This window comes from Antechinus flavipes, chromosome 5, assembly GCF_016432865.1.
Source record: "Antechinus flavipes isolate AdamAnt ecotype Samford, QLD, Australia chromosome 5, AdamAnt_v2, whole genome shotgun sequence".
Taxonomy (NCBI): Eukaryota; Metazoa; Chordata; class Mammalia; order Dasyuromorphia; family Dasyuridae; genus Antechinus; species Antechinus flavipes.
Window position 1 is genome coordinate 265,689,036 of NC_067402.1, and position 27,254 is coordinate 265,716,289.

A 27,254-nucleotide genomic window follows, 5' to 3' on the forward strand; every position below is an offset into this window, starting at 1 on the left:
TAGATCTTAATTCTACTCTATGTGATCAAGAAATCTGCCTTCTAATTCTTTCAGGGAATTGTTACATTAGACACTATCTCTCTTTCCATATTTCACTCTATCTTTCACCAAGTTAATCCACACTTTGATTTACATCAAATTCTTTTCCAAAAACCCAATATAACAGCACAGTGGATAGAGACTGGCCTCAGAGTCATACAAATTTGGGTTCAAGTCTATCTCTGACATATATTAGCCATAGACTCATCATTTAATCCCTAAATGAACTAGGCAATTGTCTTAGACTATGAGTTACAGATGAAATGCTGACTACCATTACTGGAGAAAATTTTCATGAGGAGAGTTACCTATACACATGAAATCATAGTTCCAGAGTGGGGCAATCAAATATCCAACACATTAAATTCCAATCCTTTCCTTAAAAAGCATTGAATTGGGGAGAATGAAAAAATCCAGATTCTAGTCCAAGTTCTGGCACTATCAATAAGAAAGACCTTTATCATCCCTTCAGGATTCATTTTCTCATTCTCAAAAACAAGTCATTAGACAGAATAATCCCTAAGGCCCTTCTCAGTTCTAAAACTCTATGCTTCCCATGCTATGATTCTACCAAAAGCTCAAACCATCATTACAACAAAGTGACCTCATTCATCTTCTCTTGATTCACTGTCACCCAGACCACATTATATAAAATAAGAAAGAAATCTTGATTCCATCCCTATCCCCTCAGGACCAACAATGTGGGAAATCATGGGACAAAGAAGCCTCTGATTCACCAAACACTAGTCTTAATCTCTGTCTCTCTTCTTCCTCACTTCTCTTTTTTTTCCTCTCTCTCTTTCCCCTCTTCTGCCTCCTCCATCTCTCTCTCTCTCTCTCTCTCTCTCTCTCTCCTCTCTCTCTCTCTGTCTGTCTCTCTGTTTCTCTGTGTCTCTATCTCTCTGTCTCTCCTTCCTTTCTTCCTCTTTTCCTCCCCTCTTCTTCCTCCTCTTAATCTCTCTCTCTCTCTCTCTCTCTCTCTCTCTCTCTCTCTCTCTCTCTCTCTCTCTCTCTCTCTCTCTCCCCCCCCCTCTGCATCTGTCTATAACCTTGACAGTGATTCTCTTTGTTTCCCACAAAGACTCCCTAAGTTCCTTTAACAAATTCAAGTAGGTGGCATGATATAGTGGGAAAGAAAACTGGTTTTGGGGATAACGAAGTAGGTTTCATGCTATATATGATGCTTGTGTAACTTTGGACCAGTCATCCTCCCCAGGTCTTAGTTTCCTCAGGAAATGAAGGAGTTGGACTATATGTTGAGGTCCCTTCCTGCTCCAAATCTTATAATTTTATCAATTTTTATGCAATTTCCTCTTCGTGTAGATTACAATTTTATTCTAGGAATACTGAGCAAATTCAGGATGATTATGTTCGAAGCCATTGAGTACAATATCTTCATTTTCAAATGAGGAAATCAAGTGGTTAAATGAAGACCCTAGTGTCCTTTAGTAAGTGCATAATGTGGGATGTGAACCCATGTTTTTCCCAACTCTAATATCCAATCTGCTGTGTCAAACTGCCTTAGAAACTTTTTTTTATTCAGACCTATAATTTTCATCAATGTGGAAACTCCAGATGAGGAAACACCTCCTCCAAGACAAATCAGCATCACCTTTGTAATTTTGGGTCTTAGAAAGTTACATGTCGGTGAATCACTGAAAGAGGGACATGATTTGACCAAAGTCACACAAGTCATAAATGAAGAGCCAGTACTTGAAACCAGAACCCCTGAAGCTAACTAGAGTCAGTCCTCTTTTTACTGCCTCCTTTATCTTTTTATTTCCCACAGAGAATAAGAAGGCCTTGCTCAAATCACATGCTTGTTGCATCAAACCCTGATTACTGAATTAAACTTTCTTAAGTACCTTTACCAAACAGCATTTGAAAGAGCTGAAAGAACATGCTTGAAATATTCCTAAGTCAGATGGACCTTCCTCTAATTACTATCCATAGGAAAGTTTATTTATAAAAATAGATCACATTTTTTATTATAACTTTTTTATTGACAGAACCCATACCAGGGTAATTTTTTACAACATTATCTCTTGCACTCACTTCTGTTCCGACTTTTCCCCTCCCTCCCTTCACCCCCTTCCCCAGATGGCAAACAGTCCTATACATGTTGAATATGTCACAGTATATCCTAGATACAATATATGTGTGCAAAACTGAACAGTTCTCTTGTTGCACAGAGAGAATTGGATTCAGAAGGTAAAAATAACCTGGGAAGAAAAACAAAAATGCAAACAGTTTACATTCATTTCCCAGTGTTCTTTCTTTGGCAGTAGCTGCTTCTGTCCATCCTTGATCAATTGAAACTGAGTTAGATCTCTTGTTGAAGAGATCCACTTCCATCAGAATACATCCTCAAATAGTGTCGTTGTTGAAGTATACAATGTAGATCACATTTTTTAAGTTCTTCTTTTAATCATGTCATATGTGAGTCCCTGGAGTACGTTGGCAAATGCCTTAAAGGGGTAGGTAGATAGATAGATAGATAGATAGATAGATAGATAGATAGACAGACAGACAGACAAATGGATATATGGATGAATAGATTGTTTGATAGATATATATATGTATAGATAAATACACGTATATATAGATATGTATATAAAGGAGATGATGGATAAATAGATGAATAGATATATAAAGAGATATATGTATATATATAGATGTGTAGATAGACTTACACACATATATTCACACTATTTTAAGTTTATCATTTTATCCATCTCTTTCTTAAATCTAGACAATTGACAAAACAATAAATTAAGTCATGATTTCTGGTGATTGTGGATATCCAAAGTGTTAATGCTCACACTAAAAAATTAACATTCAGCTTTTGTGAGCTAGTTTTGGCTTCAACATATTCTTCTTATGAAACTTCTGGGATATTGTCTGTCTCCACACATACACACACACACACACACACACACACATACATGCATATTATATAGAGATGCTTTCTACATAAATGCATATGTATACATATATAGTTTGCATGTACTCATACATGTGCAGGTATGCATATGTGCATGTGTGTATACATGCATGTGTGTATATTTGCACATGTGTACCTCTACTAATATCTATCCAAATGGCATCTAGGTGCCTCCTTAGTGCACAAAGCACTTTGGATTGGAGTCAGAAAGGTTTGTGTTCATAATTCAAATCTAACCTCAGATATTTACCAGCTATGTGACCCTGGGCATGTTACTCAACCATTTTTGCCTTGGTTTCATTATCTGTAAAATGAACTGGGAAAGGAAATGGCAAAAACAAAATTTTTGACAAAAAAGAAAGTGGATCATGAAGAGTCCAGACACAAATGAAAAATAACAAAAAACCTATTCAACCTAGATAAAATCCTATCCCTTAGGAATCCTGGAAACATGCAAACTTCTCCCTTCTTCCTATAGACATCTACAGATATTCGCCCCCAACTCTTTTCTCATGCTGTAATTCTTAAAGATCTTCTGAATAAGTGCTAAACTTAATTTAAGTGTGATTGATGCTGTATAGTGTCATGAATTGAAAAAGCGCAAAACTTCCACCTGCCTCTTTACAAACAATGTCAGCTATCTTCTGTAAAAGCAGCAGATTGCTCCAGAATCAAGTTTCAAGTTTGCTTTTAATTTCTTTGCTTTGGGGGGGGGACGGTGGGGGGAAGGGTCTAAGTTAAATCATACTAAAAAAAAATCTTTGAAGGATGAGAATCTAGGGGACTTCTCCAGAGATGGGTCTCAGTTTGACTGAGGTAATGCTCATCCCTCTCCCACCCCAACCCCCCAGCTTCTAACCCCAGATTCTTTTCATTTTTGCTTAAATCAAATCAGTATTATCAGTGCCTTTGGAAAAGGTGAGTCAAGAGACTGCTTTATTAATTCATTAACTTCTCTATGACTTCCCAGACCAAAGCATTCTTCCCTGGACACCAATCATTTCTACATTTTGAATTTTCCTCCTAGAATATAAGCTCCTTGAGGGCAAGGACAATCTCAAGTTTTTCTATGCATCTCTAGCAGATGGCTAGATTATATATAGTTAATAATTTATTAAATTATTATATAATTTATAAAATTATAGTTAATATATAAAATATAGTTAATAATTTATTTATTATGCTCTGTGTTGTTATTCATTCTCTTCTTTTTAGATGTGGTTCAGATTGAAGACTTGACATGTCATCCTTTATTCTGCTGCTTTTATTCTTTTGTATTGAATATTCTATAGCTATCTGCTTTTATTCCTTTGTATTGAATGCTGTATGCACTATTCTATGGACATCTTCTGTTTTTATTCTTTTTTACTGAATGTTCTATAGACTTCTGCTTAATTTTTTTTTGTATTGAATGTTTTCCAGACTCTTCAATGAATTGCTTTTATTCTTTTGTAGTGAATGTTCTGTGAAAAATAAGTGAATGAAAGCATTTAGATAAAAATTCATTTTCTGTAGGCTCACTAAAAGCAGCTTCTATATAAGTCCAATAGCAGTCAGAACTAGAGGGATGTTATTCCATCCTGTTTTCAAATCATTTAGATAATGGCTGAGTAGCTATATTTTGAAAGACTTTCCATTCAATATAGTTCGGAGAATAGAGGATGGTGACATCTATTAAAAATGCATTGGGTTTTTAAGTATCCATATTATGTCTGGACAATTACAGGCAACAGTTCACTGTGATAACGGTCCAATTCCAATACCATTTATTGGTTGTTTCAGTTAAGATCTGCAGTTGTAGTGTGGGAATTTGTCATCTGTTAGTCTCTGAAAGATGAGAAAACTTTCATTGCATAAGGCTGACCACCAAGCTATGTCTTTCCAGACATTCAGCAGGTGCTAAAGTTTTTGTAGCCAATACCAACATATTGCACTTTCTGCCATTTCTTTGTACAATCTGATCATGAAGTTCTTAAGGATAACTCTTCTATAATTGTGGTTAGCTATTCATGCTGATTGGTACATAAACCCTATAAAATACATGACACATCATTTGGCTGAAGTTTCTTTGTTAACTTATTGTTGACCAAATTCAAGCAGATTTCACTCACGGAGGACTCTCTGATTTCACTCTTGGACTTTAGTCATTTCATCAGTTCCACCCAGAGGTGAACCATTTTAGATGGCATTCAACAAATTCAATAGCATAGAGCTATTAGCTATCTTTATAAATTCTCCATGAAATTATATCACTCTGTCCCAAAAGGCGCTCTATGGGTTTTTGGCCACTTTATCGGATGCTCTAAGAAAATCTATTAATAATCTTCTTTCTTATTGACAAGGAATTATTGTCAACTCTAGAGAGCTATCTTAAGAGGATAGGTCCTGTGCTTCATGAATACCTTAGAGATTTGTCTTAGGATGCTTTTCAAAGTCCACTATGGTTGATTTTATATTTCAGAAAGTACATAATGGGACTGGTATTATATAGGTGTTGATTGTTTTAAACATGTCCTTACTATTCAGCTTATTTTGTTTGCATACTTATTTGCATATTTTGTTATCCAGTCATTTTTGACTCTTTATGACCCAGTATATAGTTTTCTTGGCAAAGATACTGAATGGTTTGCCATATTCTTCTCCCACTCATTTTACAATTAAGGAAACTGAGCCAAATAGTTTCTTGTCCCGGGTCACACAGCTAATAAATGTCTGAAGCTAGATTTGAATTCCTGAAGATGATTCTTCTTGATTCCAGGTCTGGCATTCTATGCATTATGGTGCTTTCTAGCTACCCTCTTTGCCTATTAACTCCCCTATGAAACAGTGAGCTCTCTGTGGGAAGGGATAACCTTTCATCTTTCTTTGTATCCTCATGACTGATATCTAGGAGACTCTTAATAAGTGTTTATAGACTGACAATCTCTCAGGATCAATTTTTTGATCCTGTGTTTGTTGCAAGAATTAAATATGCATGTATATGTGTGTGCATGCATACATATTTTTTGCATATACATACATATAAATATATATATATATATATTGTGTATATGTGTGTGCAGGAGCATGAATGTGTACAAGCCTTGAATGTGTATACATGTACATTGATATTGATATATTGAGATTGATTTACCTATATTGATCTATATTGATATACCTACATATGTATGTGTGTACATATAGCCATGTTGCATATTATATTACAAGTGTACACACACATATGTGTTGTGTATATATCACATATATACACTTATATAATTTTTTTTCAATTCTTAAAGTCCTACACCAATGCAAGCTATTAATACAGAGATAAGTATAATAAAAGAATGACGTAAAAAATGAGCTTATTATTTTACCTAAAACTGTTCTTCTTCTTCCCTGACTATTTCAATCCATTGCATGATCATTTCACTCAGACACTCATATTAATAAACTTGAGTTTAGTTTTTCAGTTCTTTCCCTCACTTCAGCAAAGTAAAAAGCCAGCATTTCTAAACTATTTTATTTTCTCAGTCAACTGATATGACTACAATATCAACTAATTTCATATGTAGGGGACTAAGTGGTTTTCTTAATGTTTATAAAAGCAGCCTTCATACTGAGAAAGATTGGGTGGGATTTAGTGATATAGTCCAATCGCATCACTTTACAGGTGGGAAAACTGAGGTTTTATTATATATCAGGTTAAGTAATTTCATAGGATTATAAATCTAGAGTTGGCAAGAGTTGGAAAGAAATTTGAAAATTTCAAAGTCCATCTCTTTCATTGTACAGAAAGGGAAACTGAGGATCAAAAAAGACAAGTAATTTGACTGAAGTCTCACAATACAGCAAATATCAGAGACATGATTTGAAGCCAGTTCTTCAGGCTCCAGAGTAAATGTTCTTATCATATCCCACTGATTTTCCTAATAGAGGAAGGCAACATGTAGCAGGATTAAGGGTTTGGATTCAGATAGTCTAAGAACAACTTGAGGGTCCAGGCCATTATAAATATGCTTGACCATTGATGGACATGAAAGAGAATTCTAAATCCAAGCAAGAATACAACCTCCCTAACTTCTGATGTGATTTCTCCAAGGGTAGAGGAGGCTTCATTGAAAAACTAAACTATACTTCCTGAAACAAAACTTTTTGAATAACGCTTGGACTTTCCCTTCTTAGCAGTCTCAGTTAGTAGACTAGACTGTGAAGCTGCCTCTCTTCCTCCATTCTTAAGTAGAAAATGTTAGAAGTGGAATATTTGTGTTTGAAAAGGATTCCTGCTCACCTTTAATATTTAATATCTGAAGAGTACATTGAAAATTAAATTATTTCTGATATGAAATGATATTTTCATTTAGCCATTCACCTTCCAAAATTAGTGCCCAAAGGAAGATCTATATTTATTTTCACCATTTGATATGTTCCCCCCTAAAATGACATATATATATATATATATATATATATATATATATATATATATATGTCCCTGAGACAAGTCCCTGAACCTTAGTTCAGGTGGTTTAGGGGAGGAGAGAGAGAAAGCAAAGAGTATATAGGACAGGAAGAGAGGAAACAAAAATCAAAGATGAGGGAAAGAAGTGAAAGGAGAAAGGGAGAATAGGGAGGAAGGAAAACATGACAGCACCTGTTCTCAAGGAGCTCATATTTTAATGAAAGGTGATAACATATCAATCAACAAGCATTTATTAGGTACTGACTATTTGCCAGGAGTTGTGTTTTGTACTAGTGATTCAAAGAAAAAGTAAAACCATCCATTACATTTTTTCACAGGTCAAATGGTAAAGCCCAGGGGTCCTAGGAGTATATAGTAAGTATGTCAACTGATAATTCAAGGACCTGCAGGGTATAGCAGAAGTATGGACACAAGGACCAATGCCATTCCATTAATCAGAAAGTTCAGAGTTGGTAACAGCCTTCTCAATAAAATCATATGAGCAACAATGTCTGCCAGTTGGAGATGGGAGATCTGGAAAGGTGCCATCCTTAAAAGGGAAGTAAACTTTAGAATCAGGGAAGAACAGATATTCTTTATTCTTTCTTCCTATCCTTTGAAGGATAGGAGCATCAGGAAAGATAGCACTAGTGCTAAATATTGGAAGAAACCAGGGATTCCAAAAATCTCTCGGATTTAAGGAAGAGCATAACTAGGGCGATGCAACCAGCATTTTGCATCAGGGTGTCAGCATCCAATCACGAAAAGGGAAAGAGACATTGACAACAGAATTAGGTTCTGTGTGCCCCTGCTGGAATCCTCCAACATCTCAATGGGATCTGGGATTCAGGAGGTCTAACCTGAAGAAAGGAACGAGCACTCGTTGGAGTCTGCTCCTACTAGGATTAGATTGATTAAAGGAAGTACAAAGAAAAGGAGAATAATCTTGATAATCAGGACAGAGGGCGAATAGTTTAGAAACTAACCCTACACTTCTCAGCCAGGTCAGCTCAGTTCAAGGATGTTGGTTAGATTATTGCTGGCAATGTTGAGGAAGAGGAATGAAAAGGGCAGTTCTGGACTAAATCTGGGTTTAAATCATCCTTTTGACACATACTATGTGATTCTAGACTACAAAGTTACTTAGCTTCTCAATGCCTCAAGCAACTTTTAAAGACTATAAGTTATAGGCAAAGTGCTGCTATGCATAAGTGGAAGGAGTTTTGATCCTTGAAACTTCTAAATGGGGACAAAGTCCCACATTCCCACCAAAATAAATAAACAAACAGAAATAATTTAACTAAAGACTTTTCCATTGAAATTATATATATATATATATATATATACACACACATAAATATATATGTGTGTGTGTAAATATATACATACATATACACATATACATAAATGGAAGAGATGATGAGTATTACAGGTAAATTGGTATAGTAGAAAGAGAACTGGGTTCAAATCACCTCTTTAATGGGAATTACCAGTTAATCTTCCTAGATCTCAGTTTCCTCATCTGAAAAATGAAGGAGCTAGACATAAAAGCTTCTAAGATTCATTCTTACCCTGGATCTATGATCCTATTTTAATTGCTATTCAATTTTGCAAAGAAAATTGCAGTACCTTTAAACCCCTTTATCAAGAAAATAGGAACGTTGATTCATATCGTCACAAAGTGGTCAAGGCTAGCACATTTGCATTTACTGGAATCTGGAAATAAAGAAATATCTGCTACATATTACCTTCAGGAGACAAAAATCTCTCTGCCTTGTTTGCCTTTCAGTGCTTAACAAGCTCTTTGCTTCCAAAGGGACACAGCATCAGAGATGACTTCCTGTGGTCTGGAACGCTCCATGAATAATTTGACATCTCTTCATAAGTGCAATTTAATATCTTCCAAAGTGGGCTCATTAAGAGGGAATCTCACTTCCTCTCAAAGTCCTCATTTCATTAAGCTCCCTATGCTGTCTGTTTTTTGTGGGTTGCTTGTCTTGGTCTCTGTCTGACTTCATAGGGAGAAGTGTTCATTTTTTTTAACTCATGCTCTATTAATGTTAGACAGTGCTGGGACACATTTCAAAGTCTGACCACATACATACCCATTAGACATAATTATAAACTGCCCTTGATGCTAAGAATAGTATCACTTGGTTGTTTTGATACAGTGGAAAGAGCATTGACTGGAATCAAGAGGACCTGGTTTCAAATATCCCATCTTTGACAGGTACCGCCTATGTGACAAGTCAATAATCTCCCTGGGTCTTAGTTTCTTCATCTGAAAAATGAGGGAGGTGGACCGAATACTCTCAGAGGTCTCTTTCAGGTCTAGATTCATGGCATGATAGATTAATTACATGAGGATCTTCCTGGCCCACTAGGTCTTGAACTTTTTCTACCCTTTGAAAAAGCCAGTCAGCCATTTCCTCTTTATCCCTACCTCTTTTTAATATATTTTGGGGGGGTTCTTAATTGATTGTACCCTGAAGAAAGGAAGTAGGAAAAGTACCCCACTATGTTATGAATATGTAAATAAGAGTTTAAAATATCTTTGCTATCAATAAGCTTACATTCAAAGGATACAATAGTATCTACAAATATATAGATGTGTTCAAGACTCATACAAAACAGACATAAGGTAACCAAGCTTTGAAGGATGGGAGCATCAGGAAAGGTAGCACTGGTGCTAAATGTTGGAAGAAAGCAGAGATTCCAAAAATCTCTAGGATTTACGGCAGAGCACAACTAGGGCGATGCAACCAGCACTTTGCATCAGGGTGCCAACAGCGGCTATTCTAGAGCACGGTTCTTCATCCACCCCACCTGGCCCTCTCTACCTTCCCCAAAGTATCCATTCTCTTTAGTATCTGGTATCCATGTCTATTCAGCATTATAGAAAAAAAGACACTTGAAATGAGCTTTCTGCTCTAGGCACAAGATAATTCTTAATTATGGCTGTACTTTAGGGAGGAAAGAAGGGAAGACAGCATGTTCTAAAGCTGCCTTTCCTAGCCAACCAGGAGACATTGCTTATTGGTGGAATAATTTCCCATCTCTGTATGAAAGAGAGGGTTTTAGGACAGGTCCCTTTATCCTAAGCACAGCATTATTGCAAAAAGGCTCCCTTGAGTAACTGGAGAAATGATAGGAAGAAAATTCTCTTCCCTGAGTAGAATAAAAATACTTTATTATCATTAGACTTTTCACCTGGAAGAAACTTTTATAGCTTTGTGGATTGGAAAAAACACTGAAGCAAGAATAAGATTTAATTTTTTCCTAGCTATAGGGAAGTTAGCCCCTCGGAGCAACAGTTTCTCCATCTATAAAATGGGAATGATAATACTATGCCACATATCAATTGTTTCAAAGAGTTTTCTAGACTTTATAATAATATATAAATTGAGCTATTATCACTCAAATAATAGACTTGTAGAATGCTAGAATCAAGATGAGTTGAATCAAAAAAAAAATCATTTATTTAGAGCCTACAGGGTAGATTCATTGGAATGGAATATAAAGGTGGACCCATTGGCTCTCTCACCATGAATACTTTTACTGCAGGCTAATATCACATTGGACTTTCTGATTTAATAAAATTAAATTAAATTAATCACTGTTTAATCATGGTAAGTTTGACCTTCATTAATGAAATCAAATCTTTTGCATGCAAATTATCTGAGTTATGTTTCCCCTGTCTTGTACTTATGAAACTGATATTTTTCAAAACCATTAGATTATAAGCTCCTTGAGGGAACTCTTTGGACTCTTCTTGTACTTCCACTGCTGATACAGTTCCTGACACAGAATAGGCACTTATTAATGTATGTTTAATTAATTGAACCCTAGTTAGGAATTTTTACATTTATCACTATGAAATTTAATCCCATTCTCGCCTCCGAGATTGTTATATCTGCAAAGTAATGCTGAGTTTCTCCAATCCAAATCCTTTATTTAACAGATGACTAAACAGAGTCCCAGTAATTTGTTCAAGGTCTCAGAGCTAGTAAACAGCAGAGATGACACTCACATTTAACGCTTTAAGGACATTCAAGTGGAATGGTGGATAGAGTGCTGGTCTGAGAGTCAGGGAGATATGGGTATGTCCCTGGCCAAATCATTTAAACTCTCCAGTTTGCACATCTATAAAATGGAAATAATAATAGCAGCTACTTCTCAGAGTTTTTGTGAAGATCAAACAAGATAGAATATGCAAAGTACTTTTGAAGCACGTATATATAGATATATATATACAGACACAGACTTATAGGTTTGTAAATTATATATATAATATATAACTAAATGTAATAATCATGATAATTCACATATGGCATTCCAATATATTTGTGTATATACACATATATGTACATGTATACATATATATTTTATTATAACCTATACATATCCAACTAAGCATAATAATCATGGTAATTAACATATAGTATCACAAACACACATATATATGTGTGTGTATACACACATAAACACATATTTATTTTCTTTATGTAACTAAATATAATAATCATAATAAATGCTATGGTATCCCTATATATACATGTATGCACACACTGGTATACATATATATGTGTGGATGTGTGGATGTCAGTGATCATTAATTACTATTACTACTCCTCTAGGTCCAATATTCTTCCTAGCACATCACAATGACGTCAGTAAGAAGATTTCACTTCCCTATCTTTTGTCTTACTGCTCATGGCCTGTCACTCAAATCCATGCCCACCAACACTCGTCCCAAATAACTGCATTTAAACCATCCTGTTTTGATAAGGTTTTCAAGGTGAAATAAGGCAAACTAGTACTTCTATGTCAACAACAATCTTTACCCTTATTTGCTCTTCCTCTTATCCCTGACATAGTTTTCAAAGCCACTTTTTGTTGTCCTTGGCATTTTAATGTCAGCTTCCCTTAATTGTAGGCTCTGAGACTCCTGACATTCAGAAAGGCCGATGTCACTCCTCTGAACAAGGTAGAGCTTTTATTGTTCTATTCTAGTCATAATCCCCATCCTGCCAAGGCTGAGCAGTGCCTTAACAAGCAATTATTACACCAAAGAAAGCACTGCAAAAGGCTCCTGGGACAAAGACATATTCAATTATTGGGAAGAAGGAAAGAGAAGAATGGGGAGGGGAGAGACTTGGGACCTTGGGACTAAAGTCCTATGTCAGGAGACACTGATTCCAGATAACAGACTAGTGGGAAAGACAAACTCTAAAACTACTTAAGGCTGCTCCCAAAGAATTTGGGGTAGGAGAAAGGGAACTCAAGGAGGTACTCAGCTGCACTGCAGTTAGTGAAGAATATTATTGTCACTAGTTAGATGCAAAATTTGTTCTATTGACCAAATCAGTTAAAGTACTTCTAGAGTAACTTCTAAATTCTGATATTCTAGAATAAATCTCCTATTACCCCACTCTAATTATAGATCTAAATTTAGGGTGCTAAACTCAATTGTTCTATTCATTGACTCAATCTAAGAACCAAGAGCCAACTTCTAAATTCCAATATTCTAGAACAAATCTCTTAATTTCATTAACCTAACCATAGATCTGAATCAAAAAATATCTGTGAGGTCTTTGCCATATTAATATTAAATCTTGTGACAAAATCTCATAGTAATTTTTTTAACTCAAAAGAAATGCACTGGTCTATAAAAGAACGAGTTTAAAGTGTTATTCTTAACACTTTTTCCAGTTATTTTTCTTCTGGGGATTACAAAGACACTTGTTGAAGCACTGGTCTATTTCATTTCTATGATCCTCTAGAATATTCAGTTTTATTGATGAATCAACAAATATTTATTCAGTGCCTACCTTGAAGGTATCCTGCTAAGTCTAGAAAACCAGATGGAGTGATTTCTCTGAAATAGCTTTCTTATTTCCCTTATTTTCCATTTAAAATCTTCTTGAATAAAATTGACACATCTCTAGATAATCTTCTGAGACCTTAGCCGATGGTAGGAATATACTTATAGTAAGCTCTTGAGCCAAGAATGAATAACCAAATCCCATTCTCCCAGCATCACCCCCATAGTCAGCTATAAAAACCACTTGCTCTCCTTTCTCATACAAACACTCCAACTATCTTTTTGAAAAAGGCCCAAGACAGTTATCTAGGACGCCAAGTGCTTCAGTATCCTGCCTTCTCCTTCACTCCAGTCCAATAAATATTAAATGTTTAGGGCAGCTAGTGGGCTTTGAATCAGGAGACTCATCTTCCTGATTTCAGATCTGGTCTCTGACACTTACTATGTGACCCTGAGCAAGTCACTTCATCCTGTTTGCTCCAGTTTCCTCATCTGTAAAATGACCTGGAGAAGGAAATAGAAAACCATTCCAGTATCTGTGTCAAGAATACCCTAAATGAGGTCATAGTCAGAATGAACTACATGCCAGATATAGTGCTAAACATTGTGGATACAATTAATAAAGAGAAAGACAGTTTCTGCCATCAAGAAGCTCACCATTTAAGGAAAAGACAACACAAAAAAAGAGTCAGGAATTAGGAGAAAGGGGGAAGAAAAAAGGGGATACCATCGAGTACCTGGCCTCAGGGACATCTTGGTCTTTGGAATTGAAGCCAGAAAAGACAACAAATGCAAAATAGAGTGAGCTGGAAATCTACTTTCTGCCCACTATAAAGGAAAGCATTGGGAGAAGTTTAGTACTCTGGCCTCCAGCCTTCCAATCAGAGGGAAGAGAGGGCTGAGGCAGGTAGTATCATCGAAGGCTTGAATTAAGAAGATGGTGACAAGTTAGAAGTGATGAGCTTATCCCAAGAGGGAAGTAGATGCAAAGTAGAGTCACTCCATATATAATTTTTCAGCTACTAAACCTTTTTTCTTAATCTAATGCCTTGCTACTCTTGCCACTTTTCAAGAATATTCATTGGATTTTTATTGCCTCTCACATATACAGCCTTCCTTATAGCCATTTAGAGGATGCGTTCACATAGAGAAAAATGAATAAATAAAAACTCTTTAATCACTTAGTCAAAATGGAGCTCAAATTTCAGCTTCTAAATGAAGCCTTTCTAAATCTCTATCAATTGCTAGTGGCTTCCCCTTCAAACTCCTTTAACTACATTGGATTTATCTCTTTATATTCTGTATATATTTATATATATACTTCTTGCCTCCCTCATTAAAATGTAAGAGCTTTAAGAATGTCTTCTTCTCTATATTCATATCCTCAATGACTAATAAATACAGTGTCTAGCACATAGTAGGTGCCTAATAAATTCTTATTGATTGCTTAACATACTTCAGAATGTAAATTGGAACACCATTTGTATTTTGTCATTTGTTTAAAGTAAAATTCAAGACTTGCTATGAAAAATGCCAACTTTTAATCTTCATTCTGCTTGGGGGAAGGAGAAAAGAAAATTGTTTCTCATTAGCATCTTGGAAAATACCTTATTTTCATACCAGGTGGAGTCCTAATGAGGCTGATTTCCATACAGAACACAAGAAAATCAGCCTCACGACGATGGTCATACCAGGCACGTATAGCCTCCACTTTGGCACACTGAGTATATTTATTTTTGTTTATGATTTGCATCCATACCTGCTGGCGCATATCTTCTCTTCCCCCCTGGATAAGGGAACAGAATGTCCAATTAGATGGATGAAAGTATAGGACAAAAAACAAATCTTCCATTGGAGAAACCAAACATTTCCAAATGGCTGAACTACCTCTTTCTTTTTCTTTTTGTTGAACCAAGGAGAGGATATGAGGACACCATTATCAATTTGCAGATAACACATTGAATGAGTAGACAGAAACTGAAAATCTCTTGTCAGGTAGAATATTAGGTTGAATCTAATAAGATAAAATATGACTGGATTAAATCCTCATAGATTTAAAACCACAAGGAATCATGGAGGGCATTGACTCCAACCCTTTCATTTTACAGATGAAGAACCTGAAACAGGGAAAGGTTACCCATACTCAATCAAAAATCTAGTAAGGACTGAGGTAGGATTTGAACTCATATTTCCTTCACTCTGTCTGTTCTAATCACTGTGATACTTATGCATCTCTATTGCCAGAAAATCTTGCACTTGGATGCAAAAAATTAATTTTACATGTATAAGGTAAGAAAGGTGGACCTGGACAGCATGTTATTTCAAGAAAGATGGAGAGAATATTGTTGTCATTATGGTTTAATCGTGTTTAACTCAGTTATTCCATTTGGAGTTTTCTTAGCAAAGATAATGGAGTGGTTTGCTATTTCCATCTCCAGCTCATTTTACAAATAAGAAACAGATGAGGCAAACAGCATTAAGTGACTTGCCTAGAGTCACACAGCTAGTGTCCAAAGCAGGATTTTAACTTAGAAAGGGGAAATCATTTCTTACCTAGCTTTAATCACTGAATGCATGTTGCCTCAGACAAACTGAGACTTGGGAAAGACTTTAGCTTTAAAAGGCTAAGGTCTCCCACTACATATGTGGCAGTCTCTAGTCATCCTGATCTGTATCTTGCCACTGGACTCAGACAATCCTGGAAAGAAATTGAGGCTGGTGACTTTGCACAGTCCTCCCTTACTTAAATTCAATTCATTTGCAAATCGTGGTATCACTCCCTGATGCCATGATCCTCTTGGAGAACAAAGGACAAATAGTAACAACAAAGTATCCTCTTAGGAAGATGAGTCTTCTTGGCTCCAGACCCAGTATTTTACTGAAATACCTGCCTGCCCCTGAGAAGAATATTGGTAGGCTACAACTTGTCATATAATAGCCAAAAAACGTGAATACAATGTTTGAGGGAGGTATAGACATCAGGCATAAGGAGGAGACAGTTTCACTGTGTCCTTCCCTGGTCAGACCACATGAGATCTGTTCTGATCTTTTAGGAAAGCTGTAGTTGTATAGAATGTCCCAGGTGAAGACTTCAAGGATGGTAAAGGTCATTAGGATTGCCTTATAAAAAGGAAATGAAGGAAGTAGATGAAGAGAAGAGGAAAAACATGTTATCCATCTCCAAATATTTGAAAGACTAGAGTAAGACAAAGATCAGATAGGTGCTGTTTGTGTCCAAGGATCAAAAGAAAGAGTAACTGTTAGATTTTGTAAAGAGGACGATTTAGGCTTGATAAAAGAGAAAACAATTAAAATCATTTAAAAGTCTTTCCTTGAGAGATAACATATTATCCCTGCCTGGAATCTTCAAGCAAAAACTGAATGACTCATATATATATATATATATATATATATATATATATATATATATATATATATATATATATATATATATTGCAAAATAGATTATTTGTCCATTGGATCAGCTGCTTTCTGATGCCCCCATCCAATTCTAAAAATTTATAATTCTCTATAAAGAAACCCATCAGTGTTGATGCAAGACCATTCCAATAGACTTGGGATGGAAAATGCCATCCACATCTAGAGAGAAAACTATGGATTGAAGCATAGTTTGTTTGTTTGTTTGTTTGTTTTTTACCTCTTTTTACCTCTACCAAGGAAGGAATGAAAATCCCCATCTTCTCTGAAATTTATTGTCTTAAGAGAGTTATCCAGACTGAGCACTGAAAATATCAAATGAACTATCCAATGTCAAACAGCTGCAAGCCAGAAGTAGGGCATGAACCCAGGTTTTCCTGGCTTCTAGAATGACTCTCCGCCTATGGCCTCCCCTCAAGGGCCACACAAATCAAAATATTCTCCATTGCTTATTTTCTCAAGACAGAGCAACATATATCTGTTAATGCTTCCTATGTTCCAGGCACAGTATTAAGTACTAATGATATAGATTTTTGTAAATAATTTCCTTAAACATATTTTATTTAATTTTAAAATTAAATCAGTGAATAATCACTGATTTAATATCAATGAATAAAATGCTACAGTCAGAAAAACATGAATTTAAAGCTAACCTCAAACATTGACCAGTTGTGTGACTCTAGGTAAGCCACTTAATCCTGTTTTCCTCAGTTTCCTCATAAGCAAAATGAGCTGTAGAAAGAAATTATAAATCATTTCAGTTATCTTTGCCAAGAAACCCCTAAATGGGATCACAGATAGTTGGACAGAAATAAAAATGACTGCATAATAATAATGTGACATCTAAAATATTTATGATCTCTTATGTGCAAAATTTATCACTTAAAAATAAATTGTGATTGTCAACTGGTTTTAACCCTGGGTGGATGATTTTAGCACTACGAATATTTTACTAATAGACGATGAGGAAATGTATTCATCATCGATACTTAAAACTATTTATTTTAAATTTATAAGATGGATTGCATTTTACAAGAGATAATGGTTTTTACCTTAAAATTTGTATTGGTGAGTCAAAGAAGCTTTATTGACTTTCTCAACTTTTGATATTGTCAAATACATTGTATGTGGCCTGTAATAAATCCTCATATATCTGTGTTGAATAATGGATGCATGAATAAAAAGAATCATTGAAAAATGAACTTCAGTGTCCTGAAAGAGTTAACAGAGCTTTCTCTGAGAGAAGCTATCATTGTGAGTTTTTAAATTGTATTATATAACTAATTCAACCCTTGAGCCTGAATGGAAGGCCAAATCTTCTTTTATTGTTCTATTTCTTCATAAAACTCCAAAAAGATGAGAGGAAAGGGTGACAATTTTCTTTAAATGGTATAGGTAGAGATAATATTTTTGGATTGAGAGTTAAAAGCACCTTTAGAATTCATCCAGTCCAATACTCTTATTTTCCAAAAGGAAAAAAGAGAGCTTACACTTCTAAGGGTCACATAGGACAAGGAATCAAGCAGGCAGAAAAATGGCACAGGGTTCAAATTCAACCCGATCTGAGTTCAAATCTAACCTCAAACACTTACTAGCTATGTGATTGTAGGCAATTCATTTGACCTTTCTAAGCCTCAGTTTCCATCTCTGTGAAACAGTAATAATAATAATACCTACCTCTGAGGGTTGCGATAAGGATCAAATAAAGCAATATTGCATTTGAAACTAAGTTTTTCTAACTCCAAATCAAATATACTACCTACTACATCCTTCTAGTGAGAGGGAAGTAGGAGAAGAGCACACTCATCCAATTGCAGATGGCTCTAATTATTACAATATTTGCTGTATACCATAAAAATACTTATTTTGAATGGAGAGCTCAGCCTACAAAAAATAATTTAATTCCATTAGTATGTATAGCCAGATGAAATTTCCTAGATACTAATAACTTTACCTCTTTTTTTGGAGAAAGTAATCTAGTTTCTGAATAGGAAAGGGAAAGGAATACTCTTCATTAATGGAACTAGAGAAGCCTGGGAATCTGCAGGGAGGATCAAGAGTCTATGTTACCATTTTAACTCTTTCATAAGCTCATATAATTAGAACTTGAAGGAACAATCCCCTTATTTTACAGATGAAACACTGACACTTAAAAAGATTGACTTGCCTGAAGTCACAAAGCAGTGAAAAGAAGATTTTAACCCAGCTCTTATATCTACAGACTCTGAGCTTTTCATGTTTTACTACAATGTCTCAGTTTATTATTTTAGATAAGTTGGGTCAATGTTCCATGGCTGGAAATTTCATTTCAGACTATTCACTTAGTAAGACTTTTTGAGTTTGGGAGATTGTTCACCTCTATTATTAGCTTCTTCTTTCTTTATCTCACTTTATAGATGAGGAAACAGAGGCAAGCAGGTTGAAGTCACTTGCCCAGGATGACAAAGCTAGTAAGTGTCTAGGATTGACTTTGAAATCAGCTCTTCCTGATTCCAGACCCAGTGTTCTATTCATTGTCCCACCTAACTATCCCTGTGTAATCCTTTCTAGAGGTCCTCTCACCTCCCCCTCTTTTTTAGATTTTAGAATATATTTGTTGTCAGGAGTAGCTTGCTATTTCTCCAAGTTTCCTGATGTCTTGAGGAAAACTACTAGACGCAGATATAGCCATATTTAGTCTTTTAAAACATTGTTCCATTTAGCTTAAAAACAATCCAAGCCAGATGGTAAAGGTTGGTTTCTATCAGGTTGCAATAACATGTATATTTCAATCAATTTATGCTTTCATGAGTGTGAATATTCCTCCCATGGAGGGCACAACCATGGTCCAAGTAATTCAACACTTTATATCTAATCTTCTCGTGATCCCCAAACTCAGCAAGATTATTCCTGGCAGGGCAAGTGCCTTGCCAGTTCCTGAAGGCTTTCTAGCAATGGAAAATCTGTGAGATTGGAGGCACCTTCAAAAGCCCAAAATCAGCTCCATTCCCCAATGAGCATCAGAGTAGTGGAGAGGATTTAAAATGAATAAATTAATAAAAATTATTCCAAATAAAATCTGAGGTTGGCCAAGTGTACTGCCCAGTCCCTACTGCAGTTGCTGATATTGCCCTATGCTACAGGCAGTTCCTCCCTAGCAAAGGCAACAGTACACAGGACTGTGAGGTTGGAGCCTATGAGGCTAAGGTTGTCCACATTGCGAGCTAGTTACAGAGCAGTTCCTACAGGAAAATGTGGCTGCAGCCTATAGTCTCCTGGCTCCCCAAACAGTAGAACTGGAAGGCACATAGAGCGTCCAGCTGCTCAGTAGGAGAAGCAGCAGGAGCACTGATGAGAGCCCAGCCTGAGGTGGTAAAGGCAAAAGACATAGGACACCTGGCAGTCCCAAGCCACGGGCAGTGGCCAGAACTACATTCTCCACCCAAGAAACTTGGAAGGGGATTGGAGAAGCAAATAAAGGCAACAATTCCTCTGAAAGTGAGTGGGGTCAAGAACGAAAGGGCCTGGCTGGGCTGGACTAACTTGTTTCTCCACAGTTGGAAGTCTCACTTGCTTCCTTGGGGATTGGGTGGGGAAGGATGGTTAGGCTGTGGACTGGCATATGAACTCCTTATGATAAAAATTTGTTCAATGCTCATCATCTCCTGATTAAAGACTATTACCAAGATACCACTGTATATTCATATATATAGTTATATGTGTACGTGTTATCTCCCTTCATAAATGTAACCTCCTTGAGAGCAGGAATATTTCTATTTTTATCTCTGAATCTCTAGGAACATCAATTAAATGATCATTGAACTAATATTATCAAGCACGTGCAATAAGCAAATCACTCTATATTCTGGAGTTGCAAAGACTTAATAATACATAATAACCTGTATTTGGAGAGTTTACTTGCTTTGAGTAGAAAGGAGAAGGCAGAAAAAATATAACATGATCACAGATTTTTTTTAATATAAAATTAAGTAATTTGAGAAAAGAGAGAGAAAACAGATGGTTTGGGGGATTGGGAAAGGCTTCATGGACAAAGTACTATTAGAGCTGAAAGACAAAGGCACAAAAGGGCAGAGATAATATGGATATAATTCCAGACATGGGACTAAATCTGGGTAAATATACAAAGTCAGGAGAAGACATGTTGATTTTGAGAAGTCTCTAGGCATTTAATCTAGTTGAAACAAAGACTGTATAAAGAGGATAATGTGAATGGACCATATCAAGGAGTCCATATTTTATCTTCTGAGTGATAAAGAAGGCAAGGAAGGCTTTACATAGAGGAATGATAAATCTTTCCACAGTTGTATGGGAAATAGATTAGAGAGAGAGAACACTGGAAGCAAGAAAACCAATTAAGAGGCTATTGGAATATTTCAACTAAAAAGTCATGAGTGGAGAGAATTTGACAAGAATTGAAGAGGAAGAATTCAAGAGATGTTGTAGAAGTTAAAATTGATACCATCTGACAACTGATGATCAGATGAAAGTGGATTTTAGTTGGGAAAAGACCATGGACTTGCTGCTAGAAGAATGATGAAGCTGGGATATCAATTCCTAGTTATAAATAAACACATGACAAATTCACAGTGGCCATTCTCTTGGCAAAAGTAGATATACTTAGGGGAATAGGTTCCAAACAAAATGAAAAGATATAATAGGCACCAGCAATAATAAATATGAAATAGAATTGGAAGAGCATATAATTAACAAGGAAAAGTCAAGCTCACTCACAATTAACCAGAAGAAAGGAAATATTCCATGAGGTGGGAATAAGCCACGGAATGGCAGGTCAGAGTCATAGAAATTTGGTCAACTAGCAAGGAAAAGGCATTGGAGAGAGAGTAACCTCAGAGTAGATTTAGTCCTGAAAAGAACTCAGCAAAGATTTTCATCATAACCAGATCTTTTACAGGGGAAATAGAGCCTTGGGGGTTCCCCAGGCTTAAAGGTTGAAACATAAGAGGGAAGGTCAGAGTCAGATGGAATGCACCTGGCCGACCAGGTCCCAGACCTGTCTAAATATATATAACTTAGCATCACAAAGGTTGTTTAAAGATACAGAAGTTTGAGGGATAGATAAAAAGTTCCATCCTCACAATCACTCTATTCAAACTGAATAGGTTAGGGATGTTACCTGCTGATATACTGGTTGATAATAGCCATTTGGGCTTCTTCCTGACAGGGGAAGAGAGTAAGTCACATTAATATGTCATTTAATCCAATATCCACCACCCACCCCTAGCTTTAGCATTGTACAAAGAAGGAAACTGAGATTCAGAGAGGTAACTAGCCATCTCCTACTCCAAAGCCATCCATTGTACCACATATTCAACAAAAGTGTCTGCTGTGTGCAAAATAGTAAAACAGAGACAAAAAATGAAATAGTCTCTGCTCTCAAGGAATTTATACTCTACTAAGGGTAGTTCTAAGATTGTAAACATAGGTGATTAAAAGAATGGTGGTATATCCAATAGATAAAATGAAATCTACTTTTAAAGAGAATATCCAGCCAGTAGGCATTTGACACTGGATTCAAGAGACAGATTGTGATTGAATATTCATATAGAATGTCACTTCTATAAAGATTAAATTCATGGGATTAGATAAGATCACCAAGGGAATATAAAGTAATCTTTTCTCCTTTTACCATTTCTCAGTTGTGTTGGAAACCTACAGTCATGAAATGGCCCTGCTCTTAGAGTTAAGGGGATTTGAGTCTTATTATTATTGTATAATGTAAAATATTTTCTGTTATAAGATTGTAGTTCTGGCCTTCTGAACATCATGTCTCTAGGGAGAAGCCACTTGGAGGGACAAGCTAATCAGGAGAGCCTGCAGAAGTAACACTATTAACATATACTGCAAGAATCATGAATGTTAATTGTTAATGTTAAATGTTAAATGACTAGAGGACCTGTACATGACTCAGTAAATGAATGGGCAGTAGCACCCCATGTGAGCTCACTTTCCCATGTCCTACTTTCATTGTCAAATAGAGCCTGCAAAGAACTGCTGTCTACAGGTACTCAAGATACTAGGAATTATTCTTAGAGAGATGATTTTCTAATATGCTTGCTCATGAGCTCCCATTAATATACTAGTATTATAATAACATGTAATATTATAATACTACCATAGTATTGTAATATAAATTATAATAAGAAAATGAGCTCTACCAATCTTCTGTCTACCAGAAGATGTCATATAATTTTTTGTTTTTTTTAGCAAAATTCATTTGCTAAGGTAGTACAATAAGAATAACAGATACAAAGTATCAGCCCAAATGCTGGGAGTATGTAATCCTACAAGTAGAAAGAGGTTCATGGGACAGTGTTTTTTAACTATAAATACATTGGTCAAAGGATATGATCATAGTTTCTGATAACTGGAAAACTTTTCTTAAGTTCATAATTAAAATTCCTCCCTGGTATAAGAGGTTATTCTCCTTGAAACTCTTCCTCTCTTATGTAGATTTTTTTCTATCTGTTGTGATTGTTATTGTTATAACTTTCTCTGCTCCTGGTTTGGTGTGTTGATCTCCTGTTTGCTCCTTCAAAATTCTAGTAAGCAAAGATATTTTCTACCACTTTGATTCCAAACAGAATCCACCGCAAATATTCCTTTGCTGCTTAAAACCTCTAGAGTTGTGGTTACCTTGTTTAGGTAGCTAATCCCAATGTTACGGTCTTCACATAATTAAAGAGCATTCACATCTCATAAAGAGATCACAGGGTATAAAACATTTTGTTCACACATTCAAAGCTTCATCCTGGTGTAACTACCTCTACATTTAATTACAATGAAATTACATTAATGAGGATTAGAGTGGAACCCCACCCTCACAAGAATAACCTTGGGCAAGACACAAACTCTATTGGCTTGTTTCTTCATCTTTGAAATGAGGGTGTTGGAGAAAATGACTTCTAATTCCCATTCTAAATTTAAATTTATGTTTCTCTGATCTTATAATATCCCATACATCCCTTCACCCAGAAGGTGACAACACAAAAGATCTTTTTTAATTGAGTGAATGAGATTAAGCTATTAACACATTGTAGATGCTTTAAAGGGTAACTAGGTGATACAGTGGAAACAGTGCCATGTCTGGAGTTAGAAAGATTTGAATTCAAATGTAGCCTCAGATACTAGCTGTGTGACTTAGGCAAGCACTTCATCTTGTTTGCCTCAGTTTCCTTATCTATCAAATGAACTGGAGAAGGAAATGAAAAACTGCTCCAGTGTCTTGGCCAAGAAAACCTCAAATGGGTCACGAAGACTCTGACATGACAGAAATGACTGAATATCAACAGATGCTTTAGAGATAAAAAGAAAAAATTGAAAGAAGGGAAGAGAGTTGTTTGTTTTTTTCTTGACCATTTCTCTCATAAAAAGAAAAAAAGTTTGGCAAAAAAGTACAAAATAATAAGAGGAATAAAAAGAATGCTAATTGATAACCTAGTATATGTTCCACCTCATATATACTATTTGTCATTTAGCTAGCATTGGGTCTCAGTTTCCTCTTCTGTAAAACAAAGAGATTGTATTAGATGACATCTGGGATTCTTTCCAGCTCTAAGTCCATGATCCTATGACCTTAATGAAATATTTATTCTCATTTCTGAAAAATAAGTGACCAAGTTTCATATAAAATATAGAATAAAGCTGCTTACAGTTGTCTGAGAAAGTAGGAACTAGAAGATAAAAACCATCAGCATATGGACAATTAGGAAAAAAAATGTTTGATCAAAGTCATCTCCCCAGATTTAAAGATGGTACCAAGATAGTTCACTGAAGGACAACCAATTCTTCAAGACAAAAAAATGATCAAAAGGAGAAGGAAATAACATGATAAAAATCATAGATAAAATAGAACTTTAAAGAAGTTGAAAAAAGAAATATAGATAACAATCCATCAAGGATGTTAAAGGACTTTAGACACATTGTGGCCATATATTCCCACCCAGCAATATTCTACTTGGTCAGCATATGCTTTTGCAAGAAAACCATATGCTCCTGACAGTATTCTAAAGCTTAAAAATGTTGTGGAAATTTTTAAAAAGAAAAGAAAATGTCAGGAAAGGTGTTAAAGATATTTAGCACCCTCAGCTTTTTTCCTGAGTATTACACATGAGATATTCTCTGGTTTGTGAGTCTTAATAATGCTACTGCTGCTTGATTTGCCACTCACTCCACAGGGCTGGCAGACAGAAACATGCAACGGCAGGTCCTGGCTGGATTTCTTCCCACTGCAAAGACAAAATCTGCAAATGGGATTTTGGAAGCTGATGTACAAAATGTATGCTTAGGAGAGGGAGATAAAAGGTATGCTAAACCTTGGGATAAAAATGATGCCTTTGAAGAATTATTTCCAAAACAGTAGTTAATGGCATTAAGAAATACAGCTCAATATCTCTTGATGCATGAGGAGGCACAGAAACGACCATGAAAGGCTTTATGAAAAAATTGAATTCAGTCATAGATTTCAATAATAGAAAGCGAGGGTCTAAGTAGTATGAATGAGAATTAAAGAGACTTCTTCCTCACTTTTCAGGATATTAAAACCAGTCATTATTTATAATTTCCTCTTCAACTCTTATCCTCAAGTAGATGATTTCTAAGCTTTAAGCTTTCCCCTGAGACCAGGTACCGGATCTCCAACTACTCATAGGAACTTCCCACTTGGATGCCTCAATGCCACCTCAAACTTAGAGATGTGCAATTGAATGAATTATTTCTCCCCCAAATCTGGTTACTCTACCTGACTTTCACCATTTTTGGACCATTTTTCCTTACTCACTCAGCTTTACAATTCTTTCAGATGATAGAACTAGAGACCTCCAAGCAAAAAGTGTCTGACCTTTGTTTGGTATCATAAATTTAGGGCTTTAAGGGAGCTTAGGACTGCCCCCTTGTTTTACAGGGGAGGAAATGGAGATTCAGAGACATCAAGTCATTTGCACAAGATCACACAACCATAAATATCTCAGGCTGGCTAGAAATCCCAAATTTATACATTACACCATGCTAACTCTGTTGTTATTTTTCATTTATGTTCCAATTCTTCATGACCCCTTTTTGAGGTTTTCTTGGCAAAGATTCTAGATTGGGTTTGCAATTTCCTCCTCCAGCTCATTTTTACAAATGAGAAAACTGAGGCAAACCTATATATAGGGTCTGAGGTTGGATTTGAACTCATGAAAATGAAACTTATTTCAAACCCAGTGCTCTATCTACTACGCTATATCTATCTAATTGTTCATACTATTTCTAGGGTATTCTTTTTAGAAGGAGTTGAACTAGATGGTGCTAAGTCCCCTTTCACCTCTGTGAATCCTTGATTTGCTAATATTGCCTCTCATTTCCCTAATAGCGTCATGGTTTTGTTAAAATTCCCTCATCTACTTTAAAAACCTTATCTTAAAAACCCTCTGAGCTCTAATTCATTCTATATTCAAGTCAATAAGCATTAACAAGTCCTCAAATATATGACAGGCACTGTGTTAAGTTCTGGGAATACAAACAAATGTGATGAGGGAAGTCCCTGCTCTCAGAAAAAGGGGCATTCTAATAGGGAAGACAACATGTAAATAGCTAGATATATAGATGTATGAATAGTTAAACAGAGTATGAAAAGATCTCAAAGGGGGAAGCAATAAGGAAACCTATTTTACAAAAAAAGAAACTTTTTTTGTTTTTACTCATGAAAGATAACACAACTAGCAAGTGTCTGAACCTAAGTCTTTCTGATTCTGTGTCCACTGTCCTTCCTCTATGCTATGGAAAGATAGATATATACATACATACATACATACATACATACATACATGGATGGATGGATGGATAGATGATTAAGTAAGTGGGTAGATGGATAGATTGATTGATAGAAATATATGCATACACACACATATATATATACACATACATACATACATATGTGTGTATCTCCTTTCTTACCTTTTCATCTTGGGGGCAGGGAGGGATAAAAAGAGAGACAGACAGACAGACCAACTGATAGACAAATACAGAGAGACAAAGAAAGAGAATGACAGAGACAGATAGACAAAGAAGAAAGAGAATGAAAATCAACCATCTCTTTGATATCTCCACCTGAATGACTCCAGAATTTTCTCAAACTTAATACCTCCAAACCAGAATTCATTATCTAATTCCCAATTTTGCCCCTCATGCAATATTATTCTGCCTATCTAGCTACTCCTTATTGGACTCCTTCCTTGATTCATCCCTTCTCCCACTCCCTTTCAAAGCTGTCTCTCAAGTTCAAGTCTTCATCATCTCTCCTTTCTCTCACTTTCTAAAGGAGTTTTCCCTTTTCCTTCACCTTCCATATCTGCTCAGTTTTCAAGAACAGACTATGCATTCTTCCCAATCTCCCTTGTAGCTATCCCTCCTACATCACTTATATAGCTGTCTCTCAAGTTCAGGTCCTCATCAGAGTCCTTTTTTTCTTCCAGCCTCCAACTGTTTTAATGATATAGTACAGTTAGAATATAGATTATAAACTCCTTAAGGGGAAGAACTATCTTTTATCTCTTTTCCTATTCTCAGTATTT